This window comes from Podarcis vaucheri (assembly GCF_965113315.1).
Source record: "Podarcis vaucheri genome assembly, chromosome: 7".
NCBI classification, from domain to species: Eukaryota; Metazoa; Chordata; class Lepidosauria; order Squamata; family Lacertidae; genus Podarcis; species Podarcis vaucheri.
In genome coordinates, this window is record NC_138765.1 from 1,223,308 (window position 1) to 1,230,167 (window position 6,860).

General features: G+C 50.2%; 1 pseudogene across 1 annotated transcript; it reads right to left on the reverse strand.

The window, feature by feature from the left end:
- Positions 1-950: 950 nt before the first annotated feature.
- LOC309537627 (large ribosomal subunit protein eL30 pseudogene) lies at positions 951-1,385 on the reverse strand (annotated as a pseudogene). Its single transcript has one exon. The product of its transcript is annotated as a large ribosomal subunit protein eL30 pseudogene (transcript).
- Positions 1,386-6,860: the final 5,475 nt, after the last annotated feature.

A 6,860-nucleotide genomic window follows, 5' to 3' on the forward strand; every position in this document is an offset into this window, starting at 1 on the left:
CTTGTCAGGATTCAACCTCAATCTGTTAGCCGCCATCCTGCTTGTGGGTTTCTCTTCTGCTTGGTTCACCATGAGAAGAGGAGAATGGACTAGACGGGCCTCCTTTGGTTCTGCTCCTGTTCTTCCCTCCTTTGGAGTATTGCATTCTCCCCTCCGCTTGCCCAGAGGAGGAGGAGGAGCTGGGAGGGTGTGGGGAGGTGGAGAAGAATCTCCGAAGCCCCTTCTCCATGTTTCCCGCTCCCCCCTCCTATCTCCGCGAGGCAGGCTGTGTCTTCCGCGATGCCGCTCTGAGCAGATGGCGCTGGATAAAAGGCTCGCTTTCTGCACGATTTGCAAATCTGGGCGCATTTGCCAGCGGGGTTAGGCGACTCTCGGAGCCTCCCTGAAGGTCCTTGTCAAGCGGCGCATTTGCTCGCCGGAGGCTTGTTTTAAATTCAATTGAGGTTCTGCCGGGAAGTGGAGCTAAATGGGCATTTAAGGATTATCTTTATTTATTGACTTAGAAGATGTACCAGCTCCTGAACCCCCCTCCCTGCTGCTGGGGGGGCCTCTGGGTGCGCCTTCCCTGCCCGCACCTGGTGGCTCCTCGAAGGTCACCCGAGGGGCCCGGTAGGCATTGGTGGGAGGGTGGCAACTGGCGGTGCCCTCCAGCTAAAAGGCGGCAGTTTGTGGCAGTGGCGTAGCGTGGGTTGTCAGCACCCGGGGCAAGGCAAGTAATTTGCGCCCCCTAACCCATGGATTTGCACCCCTAACCCTAACCCCCAGATGTTGCGCCCGGTGCGGCCGTCCCCCCTGCACCCCCACGCTACGCCACTGGTTTGTGGGGTGCGAAATAAGGCGTGCTGTTCTCCAGATGAATCTCAGAGGGAGGAGACAGACCCCAAGCGCAACCTGACTTCTCACTTGGATTTTGTGGGAGTAAAAATAAGCCTGGGACATTTCCCAGCTGCTCAGGGGGTCTTTTGCTTTCTTTCTTTTTCTTTTTTCTTTTTTAGATTTGTAACCAGTTTTATTACACAAAATGTAAAGTTTAGCAATATCTGCTTCTCACTGGTTTGCTCTGGCCTGCTTCTAATGATGTCAGAATCACCTGGGTCAATGAAGACAAGTGTACACACTCTCTAGTACTTTCCACAAGCTGCACCCAGTTCAAGAGTGGAGTGGTGCACACCAGTTTTGGCCAACATACCATAGTATTCAGTTTCTGGTTTCCTTAGAACTGGGCAGTTGTTGGCTAGGATGACCAACTTGGCTTTGCCCTGCCGGATCATTTTCAGAGTCTGCTTGTATCCCAATACATATTTACCACTTTTCGTAAGCAGCTGAAGTCTAGAGTTTATGGACTCGAAGGGACTTTTTCGTCTTCTTGGCGGCCACCATCCTGTCGGCTCTGCCGTTACCAGAGAGGCACATCCGGGTATTTTACTTTCTGAACGTAGGTAGTAAGTAACATGCTAGATCTTGCCCATGCCCCATCTAGTCTAGCATCCTCTCCCCCCAGGGGCCACTCAGGGGCCTCAAAGGGGAAGCCGCAAGCGCAAGAGAAAGACCACCCTCCTGAGGTTTCCAGCAAAAGACATTCAGAAACATTTCTGCCCCTGAACTAGCTAGCAGCCTGCAATGGGCTTCTGCCCCTCCACAAATTTGTCTCTGCCTCTTTTGAAGCCACCCTGTGGGAATGTTGTGGACAGTAAAGGTAAAGGGACCCCTGACCCTTAGGTCCAGTCGTGGCCGGCTCTGGGGTTGCGGCGCTCATCTCGCTTTACTGGCCAAGGGAGCTGGCGTTTGGGGGCTCTTTTGTACATGGCTTCCATCATATTCCACCTTGTGGCAGGTGGGAGTCCTGTCTCGACAGTCTTCAGTCAAGACCAAGCCTCCTGGCTGCTGTTTTGCTCTGGTCTTCCTGGCTGGGGTCCTTGTTTTTGGTCCAAGGGAGCCCTCAGAGTTCTCCGTTACCTCCCTCCTGCCCAGGACAGAAGGGGGGGCAAGGAGATGTGGGGGCCAGAAAGGTTCAGGGCGAGCTGTGGCCTTCCTGTTCCTGCTTACATACCTTTTTTTCCCTTTTAGGAGGCGTGGGAGTTAGAATCATAGAACTAGAGAGTTGGGGGGACCCTGAGGGCATCTAGTCCAGCCCCCTGCAATGCAGGGATCTCAGCTCCCACGACAGAGTCCACAGGATTAGTCAGAAGGGAAAGAGCCAGGAGCCAGACCAGAACGATGACTCTTGGTTGATCCAGCACGTAGCAGTGGAGGCTTCCTGGGATATTCTGAATTATTGGAAACTCTTCCCATATCAAACAAGGGTAATTAGCAGCAGGAAAATAATAATCTCATCTGCTGGGGAGGAAAAAGAGATCTAATTTAGCATGTTTATTTTGCTGTCATTTCCTAAGCAGGGTCAAAACTTTGAAACAGCAAAGCTTGCCTGATATGTATGTGGGATTGGGATCCCTTCATCGTTACCAATCAACTTGCAAAACAGAAAATATTCTTCCCACCTTCTGCGTCAGGGCCAGAGTGGCTCTTCCGCCTTATCATGGGGGTGGGCTGAGAAGGGGGTTGGTTGTGGAAGGTGGAGGGGGGGGTCTCCTTTATGGCCATTATCCCCTAGATTAGGGGTCAGCAACCTTTTTCAGCAGGGGGCCGGTCCACTGTCCCTCAGACCTTGTGGGGGCCGGACTATAGTTTGGAAAAATAATGAACAAATTCCTATGCCCCACAAATAACACAGAGATGCATTTTAAATAAAAAAGACACATTCTACTGATGTAGAAACACGCTGATTCAGAGACCGTCCGGGGGCTGGATTGAGAAGGCGATTGGTCCGCCTCCGGCCCCTGGGCCTTAGGTTGCCTACCCCTGCCCTAGAGCAATTCCTGGAGGCTCCTGGACCCATAGAGAGAGAGGGAAGAGGAAGCATCCAGGGAAGGTGGCCATAAACCAACCTCCAAGGAAGGAGGGAGACTGTTCTGCAGTTAAGCAGCTCCTGCTGTCAGAAAGTTCTTCCTGATATCTATTTGGAACCTCCTTTCTTTGGAGCCATGGCTTCTGTGAATGGAGAAATCTGAGGGCTCCCTTGGACAAAAAACAAGGACACCAGCCAGGAACCCCAGAGCAAAACAGCAGCCAGTCGGCTTGGTCTTTACTGAAGACTGTCGTGACAGGACTCCCACCTGCCACCAGGAGAAACAAGATGGAAGCCCAGTACAAAAGAAGACCCCAACTTTTATTAGCTACTACACCCCTAAGACTACATCATAACTACATCACGACTACATCACTGACACATCACAAAGAGGAGGGGTTGAGGGAGGAGTTGTGGTGGTAACCTGAGGGTCTTGTCACCTGTCCGGTTCCTCCTTTCCCCCTCCCCATAAGTACTTTCCAGAGGACAAAGAGGAGTTCACTGTTTCCTGCCCCCAGAGGGAAGGGCTGGTCACTGTCCTTTGTTTCAGTCCATACTGAATCCACTCCCATATGCAGGTCCTTTGTGAGTGTGATGGTCTTCTGTCCAGGACCATCAAGGTTGGCATGCCAACTGGGTAGGGCTCGCTGTGGGCTTGGGGGATTATGGCTGCATTGTGTTAGGTCTCCCCCCTTTGATAGTCCTTCCCTCATGGTGTAAAATAAAAGTGGAATGGTACAGATCTGATGTATGGCTGGTGTGTGTGTGTGTGTGTGTGTGTGTGTGTGTGATGTTTGTACAAACTGAATGATTGAGGGGGTTTCCTGCAACTGTTGGGACCCCCCAGGGCAAGAAGCCTCACTGTGGATGAGTTAGGCTACCCCACTTTCCCTTTTCCCCACCCCAAAGAGCAGCAGGAGGAGGAGGAGGGAGAAGCCAGCTGTCCAGGAGGAAAAGGAGGAGAGTCAGGATCCAGCCCATGTGTCAAGCAGGGCCCTCCTCACCCTGCCACCCTGCCACCCCCACCCCCCCACCCCTGACCAAAGCTCCAGTAAATTGTGGAGATTCAACCTCCATGAGAGAGAGAGCAGGAAGACCTCCTATACATATATATCTCTATATATCTATATATACACACACGCACAAACTCTTTATTGATCTAATAATGCCTGCCAGAAAGGTTTAGCTTTGGCTTGGCTGTTCTGCTGCTGCTTTTGCAGACTCTCCTCTGCTCTCTTTCAAGGTCCCGAGAAATAAGCTTTAAAAAGTTCCGGGATGCTTTTGCAACCTCCCAGGCTCCCGTTTCGCTTCCTCCTCCTGTGTCACAGAATCCAGAGTTGGAAGGGGTCATCCAGTCCAACCCCCTGTGAGGGAGGGGGCCCTGATCTCCTTGTCCCAGGAAGTGCCAGCCTCCATTGGCCAGGTGTGCCAGAGAGAGAAGCTGCAGGTGGCCGGGTGGTTCACGGTGTTGAAGAAGAAGAGTCTGGATTTGATATCCTGCCTTTTACTCCCTTTAAGGAGTCTCAAAGCGGCTCACATTCTCCTTTCCCTTCCTCCCCCACAACAAACACTCTGTGGGGTGAGTGGGGCTGAGAGACTTCAGAGAAGTGTGACTGGCCCAAGGTCACCCAGCAGCTGCAGGTGGGGGAGCGGAGACATGAACCCGGTTCCCCAGATTATGAGACTACCGCTCTTTTTTTATATATATATAAAATTTTATTGGTTTTTCACAATTTATATAAACACAAACAATACACAATACAAACAAACAAACAAACACATAAACAAACATGTATAATTTCAAATCCTTTTTTCTTAAACCTTACTTCACCGACTTCCTCGGACCTCCCCTTTCTGCATCCCAGTTTCCAAATTTGTTTCAGCAAATCCTCCCCCTTAAGTTTATCTAATTTTCCCTTGTTCTTTTCTTAATCTTTTACAGCTGTAGTCCCCTTTTTTCTATAACTTCAACATTTTAGCACTCATTAATTTTACAAAATTTCTTAAGATAAATTTTGAATTTCTTCCAATCGTCTTCCGCCATCTCTTTCCCCTGGTCTTGGATTCTGCCAGTCATTTCAGCCAGTCCCATATAGTCTATCACCTTCATCTGCCATTCTTCCAAGGTGGGTAGATCTTGAGTCTTCCAATACTTTGCGATGAGAATTCTTCCTGCTGTTGTTGCATACATAAAAAAGTCCTGTCTTTCTTTGGCACCAATTGGCCAACAATGCCCAGGAGAAAGGCCTCTGGTTTCTTGGGAAACGTACATTTAAGTACCTTTTTCATTTCATTATAGACTACCACTCTTAACCACTACACCACACTACACAAAAGCATGCTGGGGCCATTTTCCCCTCTTGCCTCTCCTAGGACTTTGGGGTGACCGCCTCAAAGTGATATTGTGGGGTTGGAAAAGGGCCACCAGAATTATCAAGGGGGGGGAGATAAAGAAAGTTTGCAGCATTTGGGGTTTTAGTTTGGAGAAAAGGCGAGGAAGAGGCAACGTGATCGGAGTTTGTGAAATGATGTCTGGCCTGGAGGAAGTTTTCCTCCCTCTTTCATAACACTGCAACTATGAAACAGACAATGAAACTGAATGTCAGAAGGTTGAAGGCGGTTAAAAGGCCTTCTTCACGCAGCGAAGAGTAAAACTGGGAAACTCCCTCCACCAGTAGGCAATGAGGGCCACCAACTTGGGTGTGTGGGATGTAACATAAGCAGTCAAGTGCAACATGTCCTGTTTGCCCAGAGGGGTTGTTACTCCAGCCAGGAAGACTTCCTGCCACACCTGTTTGGCGCATCCTCCCCCTGCGTTTGACCAGGTAGGTGGGTGTGAACCTGGGAGACCCCATAAAAGGGCCGGTCATGCAGCCACCTCCCCTTCTTCTTCGCTTTATTCCACCTAGATGTCTTTTGCTGTCTGCTGGCTCTCAGCCAGCAGCACATGGGCTCATCCCCATACGTACGGGATAAACTCTCCCTTCTGTAACTCCAAGCGAAAGCCTGCCTTTAAGGAACCTACTGTGTACTGAATGTAAGTAAACTTCTTGCTATACTTAATAGAAGACTGTTGTGTCTTTATTATTTTAAAGAGGGATTAAAGGGGAAATTACACACAGGAATATTCCAATCTGGACAAGCCAGACCGGATTGCTTTACTAAAGAGATTCAAACAAATCTACCAACCAGCTCCCTGCAATATACAGGGGAATGTTGCCCTGTTGCTGACTCACAAGCGTGAGTGAGGAAGGATAATATTTAATCAATATGTCCTCTCCTACTATCCACAACATTCCCACAGATGTGGGTGGCACTGTGGTCTAAACCACTGAGCCTCTTGGGCTTGCCGATCAGAAGGTCGGCGGTTCGAATCCCCGCGACGGGGTGAGCTCCTATTGCTCGGTTCCAGCTCCTGCCAACCTAGCAGTTCGAAAGCACGTCAAAAGTGCAAGTAGATAAATAGGTCCCGCTCTGGCGGGAAGGTAAACGGCGTTTCCGTGCGCTGCTCTGGTTCGCCAGAAGCGGCTTAGTCATGCTGGCCACATGACCCGGAAGCTGTACACCAGCTCCCTCAGCCAATAAAGTGAGATGAGCGCTGCAACCCCAGAGTTGGTCACGGCTGGACCGAACAGTCAGGGGTCCCTTTACCTTTATGACTTCCCTTGATCTGGACACTAGACTTCTGTGGATGCAGCCTAGAATAGCATTAGCTTTTTTAGCTGCTGCCTCACACTGTTGACTCATGTGAAGCTTGTGGTCCACCAAGACCCCAAGATCCTTTTAAAATGTACTGCCAGTAAGCCAGGTGTTCCCCATCCTATATTGGCGCAGGTGGTCCTTGACCCTGAGGCCCAGGTGTCCTCTTGGCAGCTGTTCCATTTGCTCACAGGTGATGGTGTCCTCTTGTTGCTGGTCAGAGGTCCAAGCGCTCTTCGTGCTCCGCAGAGTTAAA